This window comes from Schistocerca gregaria, chromosome 3 (assembly GCF_023897955.1).
Source record: "Schistocerca gregaria isolate iqSchGreg1 chromosome 3, iqSchGreg1.2, whole genome shotgun sequence".
NCBI classification, from domain to species: domain Eukaryota; kingdom Metazoa; phylum Arthropoda; class Insecta; order Orthoptera; family Acrididae; genus Schistocerca; species Schistocerca gregaria.
In genome coordinates this window covers 854,111,253-854,134,442 of record NC_064922.1, presented here as the reverse complement: position 1 = coordinate 854,134,442, position 23,190 = coordinate 854,111,253, and the positions used below count along the sequence as shown (strand labels likewise).

At 45.4% G+C, this 23,190-nt stretch overlaps 1 protein-coding gene across 1 annotated transcript in view; it reads right to left on the bottom strand.

Annotated features, from left to right (window-relative positions):
* Positions 1-22,765, bottom strand: part of LOC126355627 (uncharacterized) — a 791,356-nt gene extending 768,591 nt beyond the window's left edge. Inside the window, exon 1 of the mRNA XM_050005990.1 lies at positions 22,496-22,765. The gene's annotated coding sequence lies outside the window, so the exon portion shown is untranslated. The remainder of the gene's footprint in view (positions 1-22,495) is intronic.
* Positions 22,766-23,190: the final 425 nt, after the last annotated feature.

Below are 23,190 nucleotides of genomic sequence, written 5' to 3'. Positions count from 1 at the left end.
GGTAAGTTCCTATGGGACCAAATTGCTGAAGTCATCGGTCCCTAGGCTTACACACTAGTTAATCTAACTGTAACTTACGCTAAGGACGACACACACAGCCATGCCCGATGGAGGATTAACAACCTACGGGGATAGCCGCGCGAACTGTGGCAAAAGGCGCGGCTAGATCGTGCGGCGTAGGTGAGATTAACTTCTTAAAGTGAGAGAGTGGTTACTTGGCAAGTTGAAAGATCAATTCTTGGTATTTACTTACAAAATTGTTTCGTTGCTATATTTTCACCCGCAATATTGCATAGACTTCATTTTTATGCCCACCGCAGCCTCGACTAATTCAAAGAATGAAATCTCCACCTAATTTCTAGTTTAAATGAGTACTTTGTTAAGCAAGATGGGCAGTGCACAAGGAAGGTCCAAATGGGAATACGTGTGCAAGGAGTCAGAAAGGAAAGTGGGTGCTCCAGTGTTAAGGCAGAAGAGGTTAAGTTGGTTAAGAAGGTCAGCCAGGATGGCACCTCTCTGACAGGTCCTGGGAGAACCCCAAAGGGGATGATTGGCATTGAAGTAACTGAGTAGCAAGAATGGGGGAGGTAGCTGCCCATTAAGTTGAAGGAAGTCTGCCCTGTTGACAGCGAATGACAGAGAGACATATATGGTACAGAGGGAAAAATCAGGTGGGGGGTAGGCCAACTGCAACAGCTTGAAGATTGGTAGTTAGGGAGATGGATTGACTATGAATGTCATCCCATATGAGCAGCATGACGCCCCCATGAGATGGAATGCCGACATCGGGGGAATTTCAAAACGAATCAGTAAGAAATGTGAAATCTCAAAGCAGTCGTCAGGGCGCAATTTCGTTTCCTGAAGGCAGAGTACAAGAGGACACTGCGAGGCGTCCTCTTTGCGGGACCGAAGGCTGCGAACGTTCCACTAGAGAAGAGCCATGATGGGGAAGAGATGTATAGATGTCACCTCGGTGGCTGCCGAGTGACCGCTGGGGAAAAGGCGCTACTACAGGGCACAGGAGGAGGAGGATCCAGCTCCATGGGGTCCACAGAAACATCAGCTTGCTTGTGCAGTCGGTCTGTGGAGTCCACCGCTGAAAAACGGGTGTTGGTGCACACTGGCGACACGGAGGCTGACCGGGCTACAGAATCACGTGGCGACACCATTAAAGAGGATCTTCGAGGTGGCAAAGGAGGAGACCGTTTGCCTTTGGTGGGCTTCTTGCTGCCTTTTCAATTGGATGAAGACTAGCGCGTTGTTTGGTTGGAGGGATGGAGGAAGTCTTCACAGGAGTACTACTCCTGTCCTTTCCGGCCAACCACTTGTGTAGTTGGTGGCTTCACCCCTTGAGGCAAGACTTTGACGGCTTGTTGCACAGCTGGATGGTGGGATGGGCATGCTACCTTGACACTGGGCGATTTCCCAACCTCAGAGCTGAATTGAGGATCGCCTGTCTGCGTGGCTATGTCCTTCATGGAGTGAGGGGTAACAAGAACTATTGGTACCAGACGGGAGAACACAGGGTTTGCGAGTAGCCAGTAACTTGTGAGCGACTGAATAAGGCACGTTTTCCTTTACCTGGATCCTCTTGAACAGCCCGCTCATCAATATACACAGGACAATCCCGAGAGGCGGCGGCATGGCCGCCAATGCAGTTGATACAGTGGGGAGGAGGAGGAGGACAATTGCCCTCGGGTGCATCCCTACGATACGTGACACATTTGGCTGGGTGTCGACAAGTTGTTGTTCTGTGGTTGAAACTATTACACTGGGAGCAGCGCATCATGTTTGGAATGTATGGCCGGATGGTGGCAGTTTCACAGCCTGCTTTGATATTGGACTATCTACGGTGAGGAAAAAAGTGTGGGTGGGCACTAAGGAGGAATCTACCTTTCTCATTACACAATGGATGGCAATGACACCCTGATCAGAGAGGTAAGATTGGATTTTGGCCTCAGACCGTCGAGCAACCTGGTGTAAATACACCACGAGAAGAATTCAAAGTTCCATGGGCCTTGACACGAGCATGGTGACAATGGAAAAACGAGGCAGCCAGCAGTTGTTGTGCTTGAGAATCCTAAGTGGTCTCCAAAAGCGAAGTGCCATTCTGTAAACGAGAGCAGGCTTTCGCAGGGGCAGCAGTCTCATCTAAACCGTTCTGAATAATAAACGGATTTACCATGGCAAAAGACTGACCATCTGCAGTACGTGAGACCACAAGGAACCGCGGTGAAGTGGGAAGGGTCTTTGAATCATCAGCCTCATTTCGTAGACGTCGAGTGGGTAGACGATTGACTCATTGTGAGAAAATCCCCATGACTGCCAGCATCTCTGATGGCGCGCTCCTTCCAACTGGGGAGCCCCTTCACAAGGGGGCACACCTCCAGAACACCTGACGGAGGGACTAATTGGCAATTTGGGAAGGTTACAGCTCAGGCTATCACCCCTGCCTGGGCTTGGCCTGTAGCAGGTGACACGTGCAAACTACCTGTCGACCCGGGGCTGGGAATTACACTTTACTCAGTCACCGGTTACGCATCAGACGTGTGGGACAGCCTTCAGGAGTGCACAGGAAGGAAGAAGAAGAAAGAGAATCCTCAAACGCCGAAGGAGAGGAACGAGACGAGAAGGGAAACAAAGAAAGGAAAAGAGAGCGAAAAACAAAGGCGAGGCTGTTCACTCGTCAGCAACAGAATGCAGAACATTCCCAATAATACCCCAGACATGTTCCCAAAGGGAGTGGAAAAAGAATAGCAAGAGGATAGACATGCAGCACAGAAGGGGAAAAATGCTGCAAAGGCTGCGGTCCCATGGTAGCCGACGACGAACTCACCAAAGAGAGGCGAGCCCCGTGGGGGGACAAAATGGAGTGATCACCCAGGTTCGGTCGTGGGTAAAGCAGGTGATAGACTTCGGTTTGCTGGTAGAATACTGGGGTAGTGCTATCAGTCCAAAAGAGAGATGGCTTACAGATCACTCGCGCAACCTATCCTAGAATATTACTAAAATGCGTGAGACCCCCACCAGATAGGACTAACGGAGGATATTGAATGTATACAGAGAAGGGCAGGGTCACAGATTTGTTTAATCCATAGGAAAGTGTCACAGAGATACCGAAAGAAATAAAATGGGAAACCCTTGAAGATAGATCTAAACTATTCCGAGAAAATCTGTTAAAGTTTCAACAACCCGCTTTAAATGGGTACTCTACGGATATAACAACAACCCCCTATGTATCGCTCATACAGGGATCATGAAGATAAGATAATGGCTCTGAGCACTATGGGACTTAACTTCTAAGGTCATCAGTCCCCTAGAACTTAGAACTACTTAAACCTAACTAACCTAAGGACATCACCCACACATCCATGCCCGAGGCAGGATTCGAATCTGCGACCGTAGCGGTCGCGCGGTTCCAGACTGTAGCGCCTAGAACCGCTCGGCCAAGATAAGATTAGGATAAGTACTGCACACAATGAGGCATTTAAACCATCATTCTTCCCGCACTCCATGTGTGAATGAAACAAAAAGAAACCCTCTGGACGTACCCTCTGCCATCACCTCACGGTGGCTGGCAGAGTACAGACGTAGATGCCGTGCGGAAACACAAACGTCTCGATGGTAACGTTAATATCGGGTATAGAAACATGGTTGGCGTAGTTCTTTACTGTTTTTCGCTTTGTGGAGAGTTTGACAGTCCTTCTGTCACGTGGGAGCTGCGCAGGTTTATCGGTAAATGCTGACGCCACGGCCAGACCGCAGAACTCAATTCCCGGAATAACTGGGTATCGTACGCAGGGTATCCTGCGCCACAGCCGCAGGACAGCTTCTGCAGGCAGGGGAGACCCATGAGAATCCCACCACTGCGTTCCCCCTCCCCCCCGTGACAGCCTTGGCGCCGGGCTTCCCGTTCTCCGCCTTCCGCTGCTGGCTGGCTGGCTGGTGGAGTGGTCAGGGCAGTGGGTCCGTTTTCGGAAACTGCGCGCTTCAGATTCTCGGTCAGGTCAATTAGTCGCAGGTTTCCTGCTGTTTCTACCAACCACTTAGGACGATGCCAGGTTCCTCGGAAGGAGCCGTCCTGGCATTCTCAACGAATTAAAATCAGGACAACGAATGCGCGACACTTTTTGCCAAGAACAAGAACACCTCCTTTGACAACAGAACAATTCACAGAACGAAGGACCTCTCTGCAGCGAAGCGTCCACTGGTTCGAAACCTTCTGGGAGATTAACACTGGGTTCCCGACCTTAGATTCAAACCTGTGGGGATTCGCCTTTATGTATCAAGTCCTCTACCGCCTGAGCTGTCCAGCCACGACTCGCGGTTCTCTCTCACAACTCTCATCTGGACGATACGGGATACCAGCAGAATTAACGCTGTGAGGGCGAGTCTTAAGTCGTGCTTGTGTAGCTCTGTCGGTACGCAGCTTGCACGCAAAAGGCAAAGATCCCACGTTTGATTCCCAGTCCGGCAGACAGCTTTTAGTACATAGCACAGCAATCAGCAAAGTGCTCGACAATCGCGTTTTCGTCGGTAGATAACACGTCATTTATGTTAGCACTGGGAAAACCTGTTTGGGTCTGGTACCCAAAAACACGTTTGATCTTTACCCAGACTTGGGAAGATGACATATGACACCACATGGTCGAGACTTACCTCTCCCTACACTCCTGTCTTTGATAAGCTGGCGAACACGGGCAAAGACCGGTTTAAAGGCTTTGAGGTGCTGCAGGGAACGGTGCCGCTTATTCCGTTGCAGAGCTCGCCGATATTCCTTAATTGCCTCAGCTGGCGACCACCATGGGACTGTCTTTCGCCGGGGGCACCCTTAAGAATGGGTCATCGCGTTTTCCGCCGCAGAAACGATCGTCAACCACCACATCGACGTTACCATGTGGGGGAGATTCAACAGTGACAGCACAGGCGAAAGTGTCCCAATCTGTGCTATTGAAAGCCCATCTGAGCCGGCGTCCATGGGCCTGATGTAGGGCCAAAACAGGAAAATGGGGAAGTGGCCCCACACAGGTCGTCATGTGGTCTCCAGCGGGTAGATGGGAGAAGGCCACGACTGCAAACCGAGAGATGAATGGCCGAATATCTGCCACGCGCCACATTGAAATTTGTGGGGGCACATGCATTTAAGAGGCAGAGGTCGAGTTGTGACAGTAAGTTTTCGACATCTGTGCCTCGGCCAGTAAGCACAATGCTACCCCAAAAGGGGTTATGAGCATTAAAATCTCCCAAAAGCAGAAAAAGGTTTATGGGAAGATTATGTTGCAGACAGTTATTTCCTGTATCGTTCTTATCCTGATACCCACAACTTCAAGAGGTTTGAAAGGGCACAGGTTCACTGTATACTGAGTTCAGGACATAGACACACACTCCACTTAACACTAATATAGCCACTACAATTCTTGTAATATCCCTTATAGCCACAGAGGGCAGGAGTCCACATTGCCAGAAACCAGGTTTCCTGGAGGGCAATGCAGCAAGCAGGTGTAAAGCTTAAGAGTTGCCGGAGCTCAGCCAGGTGTTGGAAAAAAGCACCACAATTCCACTGGAGAATAACGTTATTGTGAGGCCAGGAAGGCATGAAGTGCACAAGGAGGGAAGTTATGCATCAAGGTCACCTACTGCCACCAACTGAGTATTTGTAGCCATTTCTATGGTGGATGAGGCACCAGTGAGAGCCAGGTCCACAGGGGACACTAAGATCACCACTGCATCCTCAAATGCAGAACTGGTAGGGAGTTGTGGTGGTGGTGCTGGTGACGCCGGAGGGTCCTTTTTCTTAGCAGACTTCTTTGTTTTTTGCCCTCTTGCTTCTCTTTAGGGGCTTGCTGGGATGGCTTCTCTGAAGTACTTTCAGGCACCCAAGAAGAACGTGAAATTCTTTGTCCAGTAGCTTTTGGCTCCCTTGAGCCACTGGAGAGTGTCTGCCGTGGCATTAATGGAGACGTTGGGGGAGAGGCCCCAAGGGACCCCTTCCGCATGAGAGGAGCCAGAGGAGGCTGTTGCTTCTCTGGCAGGGGGTAGGGGACTGATGTCCTTTGGGAGCAACGGTAGAAGATTTGCCCCCTACCACCACAGGGGCAGATGTATTCTGGTGGCCCGGTGGGCCCACTGTTCGTGGCACAGAGTGAGGAACCACTGGCACTTTGGACGGCAATGATGACATAGCTGCAGCATGTCGACATCAAAAGGATGGGGTGTAATCTTTCAAATTTATGTTTAGCCTCTTGGTAAGTCAACCAGTCCAGGGTCTTTTACTCCGTGATTTTTCTGCTCCTTTTGGAGTACTGGGCAGTCTGGTGAACAGGAGGTGTGGTGCCCTCCACAGTTGATGCAAATGAGGAGTACCTGGGTGCAGCGGACGTCCGTAGTCTCGACATGAGGCACTGGCTGTGCAGCAGGAAGCCGTGTGCCCAAACTTCCAGCACTTAAAACACTGCATAGGGGGAGGGGCTTATGTTTTAACGTCACAGCGGTAAACGATCACCTTGACCTTTTCAGGCAATGAATCACCCTCAAAGGCGAAGATGAAGGCACCAGTAGCAATCCTGTTGTCTTTGGGTTCCCTGTAAACGCACCACATGAAATGAACACCCCTCCATTCTAAATTGGCGCGGAACTCGTCGTCAGACTGCAAGAGGAGATCGCAATGGAAAATTATCCACTGGACCATGTTGAGGCTTTTATGGGGAGTGTTGGAAACAGGAATATCAGCCAGCTTGTCACGGGCGAGTAACGTTCGGGATGGGGCTCTGAATCAAGACTGCGCCGTTTCGCAGCTTCTACAATGCTACCACTTCTCCAAATTTATCCTCGAGGTGTTCAACGAAAAACTGAGGCTTTGTAGGTAGAAAGGAGTCCCCATCAGTTCTGCTACAGACAAAAGACCGAAGCAAATATGGCTATCTCTGTTCTGGAGCCCTTCGTTCCTCCCATGGTGTAGTGAGGGAGGGAAACGATTTAGGGTCACACCTGTCAGCAGTGTATTCGAGCTTGCCCTTTTTAGAGACTGCTCGCACCGTACGGTAACCAGCAAGAGATGACTTAGTCCGCTTCATTGCGGGTCATACGCCCTGATGCCAGCCAGTCCGATCAGGGGGGTCTGCATGGGCGCCATCCAGCCACAGCAAAGACCAACTGGCATGATGGCGGCCGTTGCCAGGAGATAATGGAATGAAGTCTAATTAAATCAGGTGATGATGAGGGAATTAGATTAGAAAATGAGACACAGAGTAGTCGATGAGTTTTACTATTTGGGGAGAAGTAGAGACGACAAAGTGTAGACTGGCAGTGGCAAGGAAAGCGTTTTTAGAGAAGAGAAATTTGTAAATATAGAGTATAGATTTGAGAGTCAGGAAGCCTTTTCCGAAAGAATTTGTATGGAGTGTAGTCATGTATGGAAGTGAAACATGGACGACAAATAGTTTAGGCAAGAAGAGAATAGCAGCTTTCGAAAATGTGGTGCTACAGAAGAATGTTGAAGATTAGACCGGTAGATCACATAACTAATGAGGAGGTACTGAACAGAATTTCGGAGAAGAGGAATTTGAGGCACAAGAAGGGATCAGTTGGTAGGACATGTTCTGAGGCATCAAGCGATCACCAATTTAGTATTGGAGAGCTGCGTCGAGGGTAAAAATCGTAGAGGGAGACGAAGAGATGAATACACTAAGCAGATTCAGAAGGATGTAGGATGCAATAGTTACTCGTAGATGAAGAGGCTTGCACGGGATAGCGTACCACGGAGAGCCCACATCAAACCAGTCTGGACTGAAGACGACGACGACGACGACGACGACAACATGAGAGGGTACCAAAGGCAAAAACCAGCACGATCGAGGTGGCCCAAAAACCTTGTGTCTAAGATTTTCCTCGGAGTTCACGTCCCCTCTGTCTGAAGCACATGTTCACAGAGTGCAAGCTGCATGTCAATGCACCTCCCAAAAGTCAAATAGTTGTGCATCTCGCAAATGGTAAGAATGTGCTGTGCTGAGTGACGTTTGCTGACACGTGGAGAGATCGCGATGTTCCGATCGCAAGGCCCCCGCTCTCTGCTGCTGTCACGCCATTAGACTTCTTTTTCTCGGGGTTACGTCAAGGATCGCGTGAACACAACACCAGTCAATGCACGAATGAATGAAGCAATCAGATGTGTTGATGCTGCAATGTTAACCCGTACGTGGGCAGAAATCAAATATCACCTTGACGTTCTACAAGCGACGAGTGAAGCACACGTGATTTTTGAGAGTTGTTGAACGTTTTGCAACGAATCACAATGTTCTGTCTCCTATAGCTCCCAAGTTACAACTTTTTTTAACCCTCCCATTTATCAGCTCTGCAAAAACATAGGTATATGATATTTTATTTGATCCCAAAGTGATTCTAGAACCTATATGGCGACAAAATTAAAAATATTTCCACAAAAATCATAATGAAGTTTTGTAAGAGCGATGCACATTGTTAAAATTAGAACTCCATTGTCGCATGTTATAATTAAGTTGTAAACCTGTAAATATCAGTGGTAACGTCCCCATCATTTCCCCTCAGGTGAGCTTAGCCAGTATACATTTCTGCATTTATGATGTAATTGGTCTCACAATTTACAGCGGCCCACACTTGTATCACTTAATATCGAAGTTTTGAAGAAATGAACACCTTCAATGGACACAGTCAACTGGAAGCACATACGTGCTAACGAACGATAAGGCCCCGAAATATAAGACGAAATGCATGCATCAACGAACAGTTCTGACACAGCCTGAATAGGTTCGGCTTTTGATACGGAAACAGAGTTTGTTTTCTCTCTTTTAAGTTTATCATCGAACCGGAGATACATCAGAATCTCACAAAATCTTGAAACAGTCATTGTGGCTCGATAAATAGGTAAGCCCTACTTATTTGATCAAAATTCGCTCAAAGGTTTCCTACGTGCCTCGAGTAAAGCAGCTATTATTACCAGACCAAAGAAAGCCTATAGCACTGTAGAGTCCAGTTGGATCCGGAGTTCAAGAATTGGATGTAGAATCTTGCTCTCCTCTACACTGTTACTGTACATTGGCAACGGCCTTGCCGCAATGGATACACCGGTTCCCGCGAGATCACCAAAGTTAAGCGCTGCCGGGCGTGGTCGGCACTTGGATGGGTGACCATGCGGGCCGCCATGCGCTATTGCCATTTTTCGGCGTTCACTCCGCCTCGTGATGCCAATTGAGGAGCTACTCAACCGAATAGTAACAGCTTCGGTCAAGAATACCATCTTCCGACCGGGAGAGCGGTGTGCTGACCCCACGCCCCTCCTATCCGCATCCTCCACGAGGATGACGCGGCGGTCGGATGGTCCCGGTAGGCCACTCGTAGCCTGAAGACGGAGTACTGGTATACATTATCATTACATTGGGCATGTGGTTGTTGATAAAAAGCCACATGCAGTTTGCCCTCGTTCGTAATTGTGGTCTAAGGTGATGTGGAATATGTGTAGTTTTACATATTATTGGTTAAAACAGTCTTGGTTGCAATTTTTTATTTTTCAACGACGAGTTTCGCCTTATTTAGGCATATTCAGGTTTCTTACTACCTGAGCCCCCATCTTAACTCTGTATTTTTTTAAATACTTAATGGCTGCTGAATTACACTTTATGCAAATATTACAAATCACGCCTCACCACTAGTTAAAACTCTTCCTCTGTAGCAAGGGTACTCTGACTTTATAGACATCCTGTAACATGTAGAGCGACAGCAATCTCAACAGCAAACCACCGAGATTAAGAACCCCAATGCCGTAACGTCCGACCCTGGAGTTTTTCGAGCATCTATGTGACGCTCTCGCGCTCACTGAACGTTCCAGTGACGAAACGCAACTCTCTCTCTCTCTCTCTCTCTCTCTCTCTCTCTCTCTCTCTCTCTCTCTCTCTCTCTCTCTCTCTCTCTATTTGGTCCGTATAACTGCCTCAGACTGATGATTAGAGACCGGATTATATGCATTTTCATGTTTCATAAGCATTTCCATATTTGGCCCCTTTTTACCGGTTATTGCATATTTTAACTAAAAACTATTGAGGATGCACACTTTCCGTCTATGTTTACAGCATTATCGCTAACTTCCTAGCGAAATCATTACAGAAGAGGAATAGGCAGGCATAGTCAATGCTCCTGCGCCTTCGGCTAATCGCCTCCGCTGTCATACCGTACGCTTCGGCAACGAAGTACGCAAGCTTTTAGTTGCAAGTCCATTGTTTCAGTTTAGCTTTCTTTTTAATTGTACACAGTTGAACGTGTTTACGACGTGTAGTGTCTAACGTGTTGTGCGTCAGAAAAAAGAAACGTTGTGGATAGCTAACCATCCTGGAAGATTTACATATGACGGAATTTTTTATATTGTCGAGTTTGCGAGAAAACGTTCAGTGCAGAAAAAGTTTCAAATAGACCAGCATGTCAAGGCAAATCTTCATATTGCGAGAATGCAGAAGAAAGGACCGTCACAACTACTTCTGATAACAGCAAGTTGCAGAATAAGGGATTTGTCCAAAGGTGAACAAAAAAGTCTGTTTAACATGGGTCTATGTGAAGCATTCATTCTTCACAAAATTACAAATCCTATCCTCTACGGCTTTCTGCGCAAATACTGCTTACATCAAATATACCAGATGAATCAACATTGCGTAAAAATTACATACCGACAATTTACGTAAATGTTCTGGAAGAAATACGCAATGAACTCAAGGACAGCATTATCTGGATTTCAGTTGATGAAACTACAGACATTTGTGTTGGTGCTTTAAAAGAAGATCCTTCTTCCTATTTAGCGGCCCGCAAAGAACTTGAAAAAGTAAATCATTCCCAAATCTGTGAATGAGCGTATTAGAAAAATATTTCCAGAATCTTCTGGAGATGAAACGGTGTTTTGTTAATTTCAGATGTTGCTCCCTATATGATCAAAGCAGGTGAAGTCCAAGTACTTTGTCCCAGTTTGATTCATGTGACGTGCTTTGCTCATGGAGTACATCGCGTTGCTGATGTACTTTCCACGTTTTTGAATGTAAATAAACTGATTTCATCCACAAAGAAAATGTTTCTAAAGGATCCTGATCGCATCAAGACCTATAAATAAAAACTACCGAATCTGCCCTTTCTCTCGAGCCAGTGGCAACTCGTTGGGGTACGTGGGTCGAAGTTGTGTTGTTTTACAATGAACACTTCGAGGCTATTAGGGGTAGGGGACGACTTCGATAGCGCCGAGGCTTTGGATGTTTGCCAGTGCAAGGAAGCTTTTAAGGATTCCGGTATTAAGAAAGACCTTGATGTGATTAAGACTCATTCCTTCCATAAACTTGGAAGTATTAAAAAGCTTGAAACTCGAGGTTTGGCGTTGAATGAATCTATTCACTCAATGAATGAAATTATTCTAGTTAACTACTCATTGCCGGAGGTATTCCCAAGAAAACTTAAAAAATATTTTAAACAATAACCCAGGCTTTGAACCCTTGTGCCAAATACATGGTTTTATTAATGGGATGCGTGAACTTACACTCCTGGAAATTGAAATAAGAACACCTTGAATTTATTGTCCCAGGAAGGGGAAACTTTAATGACACATTCCTGGGGTCAGATACATCACATGATCACACTGACAGAACCACTGGCACATAGACACAGGCAACAGAGCATGCACAATGTCGGCACTAGTACAGTGTATATCCACCTTTCGCAGCAATGCAGGCTGCTATTCTCCCATGGAGACGATCGTAGAGATGCTGGATGTAGTCCTGTGGAACGGCTTGCCATGCCATTTCCACCTGGCGCCTCAGTTGGACCAGCGTTCGTGCTGGACGTGCAGACCGCGTGAGACGACGCTTCATCCAGTCCCAAACATGCTCAATGGGGGATAGATCCGGAGATGTTGCTGGCCAGGGTAGTTGACTTACACCTTCTAGAGCACGTTGGGTGGCACGGGATACATGCGGACGTGCATTGTCCTGTTGGAACAGCAAGTTCCCTTGCCGGTCTAGGAATGGTAGAACGATGGGTTCGATGACGGTTTGGATGTACCGTGCACTATTCACTATCCCCTCGACGATCACCAGAGGTGTACGGCCAGCGTAGGAGAACGCTCCCCACACCATGATGCCGGGTGTTGGCCCTGTGTGTCTCGGTCGTATGCAGTTCTGATTGTGGCGCTCACCTGCACGGCGCCAAACACGCGTACGACCATCATTGGCACCAAGGCAGAAGCGACTCTCATCGCTGAAGACGACACGTCTCCATTCGTCCCTCCATTCACACCTGTCGCGACACCACTGGAGGCGGGCTGCACGATGTTGGGGCGTGAGCGGAAGACGGCCTAACGGTGTGCGGGACCGTAGCCCAGCTTCATGGAGACGGTTGCGAATGGTCCTCGCCGATACCCCAGGAGCAACAGTGTCCCTAATTTGCTGGGAAGTGGCGGTGCGGTCCCCTACGGCACTGCGTAGGATCCTACGGTCTTGGCGTGCATCCGTGCGTCGCTGCGGTCCGGTCCCAGGTCGACGGGCACGTGCACCTTCCGCCGACCACTGGCGACAACATCGATGTACTGTGGAGACCTCACGCCCCACGTGTTGAGCAATTCGGCGGTACGTCCACCCGGCCTCCCGCATGCCCACTATACGCCCTCGCTCAAAGTCCGTCAACTGCACATACGGTTCACGTCCACGCTGTCGCGGCATGCTACCAGTGTTAAAGACTGCGATGGAGCTCCGTATGCCACGGCAAACTGGCTGACACTGACGGCGGCGGTGCACAAATGCTGCGCAGCTAGCGCCATTCGACGGCCAACACCGCGGTTCCTGGTGTGTCCGCTGTGCCGTGCGTGTGATCATTGCTTGTACAGCCCTCTCGCAGTGTCCGGAGCAAGTATGGTGGGTCTGACACACCGGTGTCAATGTGTTCTTTTTTCCATTTCCAGGAGTGTATATCAGAAACAATAAACGCCAAATTTAAATACTCCTCAGTTACCTCATCTTATGAACAGTCCTTTTCTGCTTATAAAAATGTTTGAGTCATCGAAGACACAATCCTGCTATCGAACACCTGGAACAGTAACTGGTCGTTTATGTTTGCAACAGTAGGGTTTTGCGTTTATTTCCGATGCTGTTCCCTATATGACCACATCAGTATTCATTTAAAGTTAATGCTGTTCGAAAAATTCATAATTTATGCTGTTTTTTAAATAAAATATTGCGGAGTTTTGGAGCGTGCCCCTCTGAGTATGATATATCTTTAAGTGGGTCCTGTAGATATCGATTGATTTGCTGCGACTCGCATCGCATCCGCTTGTTACCGACGACAATAGCAGAGAAGGAACAATCCTTGATGACTGTATGCGTCCCCATTTTGCAAATTTTTAGAATATACTCCCAGAAAGGCCCCCTTCCTAAGCTCAACCACAAAGTTTTCAGAAAATGATTTTAGCGTTCTAAATGTACCGATTTTTCGCGTGGCTGACGCTCTTCCTCAAAATTGATATGCACAGGTTCAACTGACATACTAGGCGTGTTTATTAAGTACCGTTTTGAAATTAAAGAAAGGTGTGTTAAGATCTCAATAATTTCATTTTTACATGAAAACCTGTACGATAACCTACTTTTCTACAAAATTTCAGTCAATAATGAGGCACTTATAATGCTGTATCAGTTTTTGAATATCCTCCTCACAGAAGTCTGCCGCCTGACCTGTTAACCCCTGCATCACCACTGTTTTGACTTTGTTATCGTCTTGAAGACACTGACCGCCCAGGTGTTTCTCCAAGTGCAGGAATAGATGGTAGCCACTGGGTGCAAGATCGGGGCTGTACAGAGGATTATTTCGAGTTTCCCATCGAAAAGATGTGATGATATCTTTGGTCTGATTCGCCACATGTGGACGGGCATTGTCTTGCAGCAAAACGATGCCCTTGTTCAACTTCCATGGACTGTTGCTTTGATTCGGGTGTGACGTAGGCCACACATGTTTCATCGCCCGCAACAATTTGGCTTAACAAATCATCACCGTAGTTGTACCGCTCAATGAAAGTCAATACACTGTCTAAATGTTTGGTTTTGTGCACATCCGTCATTTTCGGTACCCAACGTGCGACACTTACGCAGTTTATGGGGTACATGCGCTAATCACGAGCAGAGTACCTATTTTTGAAGGAAACGAGTATTTCTGAAGATATAACCATATATATGCAGGAATAAAATTTTTTATTTCAAAAATTGTGTGTTAGTCACATCTGATGCGCTCGTCACCAAAAAAAGTACTTTTCATATGGATGCCAAAAAAAGATCAATTAACTGTCAAAATTTATCAAAAGTGATGTATTGCATGTGTGTGCATGGAATTTCAAAAACTTTTTTGCAAAAAAGATGGAATTAATAACAATTTTCTCAAAAAATGATATTTATTTTGCACAGATATACATTAATGCTCGAATCACAGATTAGATAAATACCGCTACCTGAAGTTAATTTGCAGCATTAGGATAGATTTTTCGAATATGCTCAATGAAATTGTAGAATGGATTTTCCCCAAAACGTCGACGCCAGAGAAATTCCGCCAGGTAGTTATTCAGCATAGCACGGTGAGTTCCGAAACGCCTTTGATTCTATTCTTTAGCTTTTTGCCAGACTGACTTCACGTGATTTGTGGTTGCTTTTGAAATGGGTCGACAAAATAAAGCGAACATTAACAGTCAGATGATTGTAGCCAACGTTACCTATGGTGTTGTAACTTGCCACAAATCAGGAACTACTGTGGTTCCAGGCAAAAAATACTGTTGCATAATTGACAGCAAATGGGTAGCATCACATCGTGGCACAGAAACCATAAACATTTGCTTTGTCTCAACGTCAATCACCAAAGACCCATTGCTCCCGCACCGTATGACCTCTATGATACTTTATGCTTGTATCTTCAGAAATACGTGTTTCCTTCAAAAATAGGTACTTTTCTCGTGATCAGCGCATGTACCCCCAAACTGCATAAGTGCCCTATTTTCGGTGATTCAAGTGCTCGGTCACAATGCCATACAAAACACTACGAGAAACATAAGGAAAGTCGTCCCGCAAGGAGGAAATCGTAAAGCGTCTGTTTTCTCTCACCTTATTGTCCACTTCCTGCAGTAAACTTTCATTAACGACCGAAGGACGCCCACTCCGTTGTTCATCATGCACATTTTTGTGGCCATCTTTAAATGCTCTGGACCACTTTCTCACCATTCCATCACTCTGTTTTCTCCGTAGTAAACTGCACAGATCTCACGATGAATATCGATCGCTTTCAGGCCTTTAGCACTAAGAAATCTTATAACAGTCCGCACTTCACAGTCGGCGGGACTCACGATTATCGGAGGCATCTTAAACACTGAGCACACAACGCAAACAAGGAAGAATCAGACCAATGGCCTCAGTGCTTAGATGAAGGTCCAGCCTTTCATGTAAAAATAAAATTGAGATATCTTAGCACGTATTTTTTTAAAATATCAAAACGGTACTTACTTAAAAAACACACCTCTTATAATACACACAGTAACTTTTTTTCTTATGGGACTTAACTACTAAGGTCATCAGTCCCAAAGCTTACACACTACTTACCTAAATTATCCTAAGGACAAAAACACACACACACACACACACACACACACACACACACACACACACACACACACACGAGGGAGGACTCAAACCTCCGCCGGACCAGCTGCACAGTCCATGACTGCAGCGCCCCAGACCGCTCAGCTAATCCCGCGCGGCAGACACAGTAACTACCATATTTTTTTATTATTTGATCTTGCAATTTGCACGCATATTTTTAATGTTTTTATGATGCATGTTATCTTGTCGCTACTGAAGAATTCTTTGATGGATGAATAAAGTTTTTTCTTCCAACTAATGTATACAGGGCACCTGCGCTACGGGCAGACCGGTGGTGGTGGTGGTTGGGCTGGCAGCACAGCACGCCAGGTGCGGCCCGCACGCAGCCTGTGGCCGTTGGTTGTGGAGCTTCCTCCCTCCCGGCACCCACCTGCCCACAACTGGCTGGCTGCTGGGGCGCGGCTCCACTTTCTACAGCTTCCCGGCTCCTCTGCTACGCTGCCGCGCCGCTATTACGCACTATTTGTGGTCGAAACGAACCTACGAAAACAGCGAGCGGCCCAGAAACTACCTAAATCGTTACAAGTCTACATACAGTACACACTATCGAGTCACTGGACTGGACAGCAGAGGGCACTTAGCGTTGTACCACACGTGGGGGTTCTTCTGCGTTCCATTCGCGCGAAGAATGACTGGTTAAATGGTTTTGTGCCCTGCTGTTCCCAATTACTCTGACCTTGTCTTCTCGATACCTACGGCAGTGAATTGTAGGAAACCGAAAATATCTCTGGTATCTCTAGCTAACACTGGTTCCCGAAGTTTTCGACGTATGCTTTCATGGGATAATTTGTGCATCCGCGACAGCCTGCCAACTCAGGTATTCGAATTTTTCAGAGACGCTCTCCAGTGAGTCAAACAAACCTACGACCAATCGTGCCACCCTTCTTTGTATATGATCAATACTCGGTAAGGGTCCAACACACGCGAGCATATCCTAAGTTGAAACGCACAAACGATTCCTGATCTAGTCTGCTCTGTATTCTGGCAAAGAACCTAAATCTGCCACCAGCCTTACCAGGACTGCGCTAGTGTGATCATTTCACTTAATATCCCTACAAATTGTTACACTGGCGTTATTTATATTATAAGGGGGCAGTCAAATAAACGAGACAGAAGGAAAAAGGTAAGTAAACTGTTTATTTTACAAATCTAATAGCCATAAATCGCAGTACATTTATCACACGGTCAATGATTTCATGGAAAAATGTCTGTGATTGCCTAAGGAACCATGGCTGTACCCAGGCGTGCACCTCTTCGTCCGAAACAAATCTAAGGCCATGAGCGTCTTTCGCCAGGGCTCCAGAAATACAAAAATCGCATGGGCAGAGATCGAGACTCGTGTGATAGATACTTAATGCCTTCCCAGAGCAACTTTGTAGTCCAGTCTTGGCAACATGTGCGCGGGCATTATCCTGCAGCAGAATGGTGCCGTCCGTTAACATTCCTGGGCGTTTGGACTTTATGAAGCATTTCAATTTTTGCAAAATGTCAGCCACTTGCTAGGAAAGTGCTATCTGCACAGTAAAGAGACATAAGAATCATGAGTGGAGCCCACGCTAGAGCCACATGCAGAAATCTTTTTAAAGAACTTCAAATCTTCACATCCATTGCACAATATATATTCTCCTTGATGTGTTTCATAAGGGAAAAAAGCCCCTCTTCAAACCTAATAGTGTTTATCATAATCATGATGCTAGAAGAAAAGATGATATCCACTATGAGCATGCAAACCTGAGTAAGGTACAGAAGGGGGTCCACTTCAGTGGTTGTAAGATTTTTAATGCCCTCCCTTCACAAATTAAGTGTTTAGTAGATGATGAGTTCTCGTTTAAGAAAAGCTTAAGGCAGTTCCTATTGCAAGGGTCATTTTATACTATAGAAGAGTTCCTGAACCACGATGAATAGTACCCTAGTACCTGTACGGATAAGTCTCAGATACATTTCCCACTCTTCATTTGTGATCCTGTATATCTATTACTTGTAAACATCTTAAGTTTTCAGTAGTATATTTTCTGTATGTACGTGTATAGAGTCTGTAATACTTAACTTTGTAACATTTATTTTTTGTGATTTTAATTTGTAATGTTAATCTAAGCCATAATTTTAATATTAATAATAGCAATACTTACAAAATACCATAGAAAGTTTGTAAAACTGACACGTTCCATATCCTGTGATGTATTCACAACATGGATCACCGGAACACGAAATAAATAAATAAATAAATAAACATACCGCTATGCGTTTACTGTGGCCCCTTCTTCCAGAAAGTCAATGAGGAGCGGGACCTTACGGTCAAACAGAGCGGCCATTATGACTTTCGCAGACCGGGCGTGCACAGCTGTGGACTTTTTCGGTAGGCGTAAATCTATGCGCTTCTCTTTGTTGGCTGTGACGCTTATTGTGCTGCTCAGAATGATCGCACCATGTTTCAGCTCTCCCGTTAGTACGGGACAGAGAACGAAGTCTTCATCGTGACACCGTTCCAGTTGCAGCAGTAATGTAGATAATCTGTTCAACTTTCGCTCCTCCGTCGGGTTCTGTGGAAGCCACTGCGCACAGATTTTCCGGAACTTCGGATGCTCTGTCGCGAAGGCGTGAGCCGCACCGTGATTGACGTCCAACATGGGCCGAATGTATTCCAGTGTCCGCCGTTGGTCACTTCTACCGGCTAAATCCATCGCAGCACTGACTGAGGGGGTGATGTCACGATGAGCCTGTTCTGAGCCTCTTCTGTCTTCCAACGGCACCCGACCTTTTCGAAGTCTTTTACTCCAAGTAAACAGACGTGCACGTGAAATACTGTGTTCGCCGTACACAGTAGACATTCGAGCATGAATTTCACTTAACACTCCTTCCACTGTCAAAAACCGCACTGTTCCTCTTTCCCGGCCTCCATACTGTAGTCGGACGCACACGGGACTCGCTGACACGCCTAATAGAAATGGCACAGGAGTAAACGTTCTCGTTGTTCCTTCCTGATTCCCGACAGAGGACATTTTTACACACACACACACACACAATTTACTTCCAGCTTCACAATAACACATTAGGGGCTCCTTGACTTTTGTGCACCCGACATTGCATTCATATTCACGAAGACCTCCGATCAACTACCCCATCTCGTAGATTTCCTTATAAGATATTCCGGAAACAGTAAACTATCATGTTTACACACAGCCTCTCAGCTTAGTGAGATGTGAAGACAGGTAATCGCACTAAGCTTCCAACACCACAGAAGACCCGATGTTTGGAATAAATTATAAGGCCAGCCACACATAAAGGATGATATACTACAATATGTGCTAAATTTCTAACGAAACTGAAGGTGCCATTTTAGATTGATCCACGAGAATGTTCCTGCATGAAAAAATGAAATTGTCAATTTCTAAGTACAAACAATGGGTGTAGAAACGCTCATGAGATGACCGTGAGAGCTTGGTGAGGGACTCAAAACGTGTGCGGTATCGAGAGTAATTCACTGACAGTTACCAAATGAGCAATCTGACCATACCCAGTGTACGGTCGTACATCTTCAATCTGCTATTACGATACTTTGTCAGAATTACAATCTAACTTGCTGCATTGTGAAATAGCCCCGTATTAAACTGCGTTTTCAGCAGTTCTCGTTCTCCTCTGTAATATGTACTGTAGCTGTACGATACCATGACGCATTACACGTTATTTATTCAAACTATGACGGTAAACTTCCCCATCCACAAATTGTTGGCTGGCCGCTGTGACCGAGCGGTTAGGTGGTTCAGTCGAGAACCGCGCCGCTGCCACGGTCGCAGGTTCGAATCCTGCCTCGGACATGGATGTGTGTGATGTCCTTAGGTTAGTTAGGTTTAAGTAGTTGTAAGTCTAGGGGACTGATGACCTGAGCTGTAGTCCCATACCGCTTAGAGCCATCTGAACCATTTTGAACACATTGTTGGAAACGGAACAAGAGTTCACATAGGACGAACGGGAAAGGAAATGACTAATAGTGGTACGGGGTACGCTCCGGCACGCACAGTACCGTGGCTTGCGGAGTAGAAATAAGAGGGCGGGGAACGAAACGTCCCGCATGCATCTCCCTTCCTTTCCCCCTCCGTCTGTCAAACTGACAATCTAATTAGATATCGCCCAAGACAAGTCATTTTCTCTGTGATACTAGCAAGTGAACTTTACATATTCGTAAAGCTGTCTCAAACGGGTCTTCTTCGAAGACATTAAATACGTATGCACTTAACAAGTTATATATAATATATTTAGTCTGCAGGTAAGAACAAATAGTATCCATCTTTAGCAACTGATGTTTACTACTGTTTGCAGTTAAACATGTCTCATTGAACTTAAAAATCTAGGTTGTTAGGCCGCGACATTTTCCTCTTTAGTTTCTTCACAATTGACGTTTAGAATCAAGCAGACCCACCAAAATACCTGAGAAGATTACCAGCAAACGGATCAAAGTGCAGATAGTGTGACAAAATTAAAGAGGAACATCAAGCGGTCTAACAACTTCCAATGACAACAGCCACGAAAGCATGCAGACTTAAATAAAATATATTGGTCTTGGGCATTCTCCATTCAGTCAAAAATTTATTCTATACCTATTTGTGCTACGCATCATCTGTGGGTTTTACGTCTGACGCCAAAAGAGAGATAAAAACCCACTAGTTATGCACAACACAAACAGATGAAAAATCTCTGGTCGAAAACAACAATAAACATCAGTTCAAAAGACGGATAATATTTGTTGTTAATTACATGATAAACATAATTGACGTAACAAATGAGGAAGAAATATTGCAAATATTAATAATTCACATAAACTGGTTCGTATCCAACGCTGTGCGAAATCAGTAATAAATTTTACTCAGCGCCAAAATGGAACGTCAGTACAGCTGGACGCTAGAAAACATACCGTCCAATCAATAAATTTAACCTTCGCCAACCGAAGTCACCGATGAAGCAAACATCTACAGTGTTGTTGCGCCATTACCGCTGTCTTGCAAAGCCCGATTCCAAGTACTTTGCCACATTTATATTTAAAAAAATGTGTGATTCGCAAGACTCTGAAAACGGACTATACTGCAGTTAAAGATGTATACAAGTTACAGACGTGATCGCGAATTATTGTTAATTGCTCTCCATTTTGCACCTGTCAGGAACACTGGCCTTCAGCTACAATTGTTTAACGACTCATTCCGTCGGATATTACTGTGTGTTTCACGTCCTATGAAATCAGTAAAACGTACTGCCTTTACACCCACTATCAAGCAGAAGCCTCATCGACTGTAGAATGTTTAAATAGAGCATCGTCTGTGTTTCGGATTCCTCTTGAATCAACGTTCTATATTTTGAGAAACTGATTCGAGAATGCGACATGTTTTACACGCATGCAGACCAAGCGCACGTCCTGACGACACAATGCGTTGTTTTACGCTAAGGGTCACAATAATCCTAATGCAAAAAAAAACGTTTTACGTGGTGAAGTTTGGAATTATATAAACAAAATCGATTTGCTACGAATATAATAGGAAGATTGAGTTTAACGTCATCCGTGTCATTAGAGGCGGAACACAAGCTCGGATTATGTCAAGGGTGGGAAAGGAAATCAGCCGTGCCCTTACAAAGGCATCATCGCGGCATTCTCCTGGGGCGATTCAGGGAAATCGCGAAACATTTAAACCTGAATGGCCGGACGACGATGTGAACCGCCGTCCTCCCGAATGCGAGTCCAGTTTGCTGACCATTGCGCCCTCGTCGAGTATGCTCTTAGGGCTTGTGCGAGAGGAGAGAGTACAGTTGTCAAGTATTTACAAGATGAATACGAAATTTAAACCACTACATGTCTTGTCATATTCCACTGCATGTCAGTCTTCGGATGGTTCTTCAACTAAGAAATACGTTCTTATTAAGTAAGTCAGATTCTTACTGGTTGGCACTGCTCTTGGAAAGGATAGTATATTAAAACCTACTGTCAAACGATCTGCCATCTCAAAGTGAAGGAAATCTTACTAGTCATACAAATGTATTCGCTCTAAAAAGTATTGCAGCACATCTGAATGCCAGGCGACGGAACCTATGACTAAACTGTCTCTTTCCGTGCAGTGATAGCTTTACCATAGAGGCCTTCTGCACGTCACATCAGGCACTGCACGTATCTGGATCGAATCTCAGCATATAACTTTATTAGGGTGTCTAAAGTAAACAGAAAGCTATTCAGTCCTGCTGAAAGATGCTGTCTTGGCTCCTAAACGCAGGAATGCAGCTACGCTCTGAAGCGCGTTTTTTGCGTAATAATGCATTTCAAGTCATCTTCAAATAGGCATTACAACGTTTCACATAGTCTATACTTAAGTTCTTAACATATTTCGAGTTCATCGCATGCTTTCACTTCAATTATTACAGTCATATAGAATAAGGTAAATTATCCGAAGAACAACAACTTATTCACCCCGTCCCGTTTGTTTCAATGGTCAAAATGCTATCAAAATACCTACTATCTTTCTGGATGTGTTTATAATTGCTAATTATTGTCGCTGATCACGTCCATGGAAAGCTTTCCTACGCTGATGAATAGCTCCGGGTGCTAAATTTTCGTATACTATCAGAACAATAGTTAAACATCTAACGCACGAAACAGAAAACTTTTCCTCAGTTAACGTGACAAAACATGTATGACAAACAGTGACAAATATTTCTTTATTTGGAGAGGGCACCGCCAAAAGAAGTAAAATTTCTGAAAGATACACATCTGGAATTTTTATACGCCATTTAGTTGACATTTAAGGCTTTTGACTTATACGAAAAGTGTTACTTACCACATGCTGTTCGGCAACAGATAATTAAGAAAAATCGAATCCCGATGTCACCCTAATGTATGCACATACATTTACACCATTCTCACGAAATAATGCACTGGTCGAGAACTTTGTTCAAATTTCTGTTTACACTTCGTAGCGATATGAAAGCGTATCAATATTTATTATGCAAGAGACATGTTAACACAAACCACACTTCGCACAACCACCTCACTCACTCAACACCCGGCCTGGAACAGTCAACAACCGGAATGTATTCGACATCCTCGCCGCTCACCAGATGGCTTACTCGTCGCGAAGCCCAGGTCGCACTGCTGCCAACGCACTATAGCGTGCTCCGCGAGTGACAGCTGAGTGTGGGATCAGCAACAACCAAATCTCATTTTTATGTAACTTACAAGTTTCGGTATTAAGTGGACATTAAAAACTGTTGACAAATTTAAATCCTGCAAGCAATATTGTAAAGTCGAAGATTACTCCAAATATCGATATTGAGACCGCTGTTTTTGAATGTGCGCAAGTGCCGCTAACAAATATAATTTAATGCTCTAAACTTTTGTTTTTAACAATTAGAAAATCGAGGTGATACCTTTGCCAGTGTCAATAATTTATCACAACTGACAGAAGTCGAAGCAACAGTAACTCTAATTGAAGTAAATAAATCTGCAACAATTCCCGTGTGATAACCAATTCCA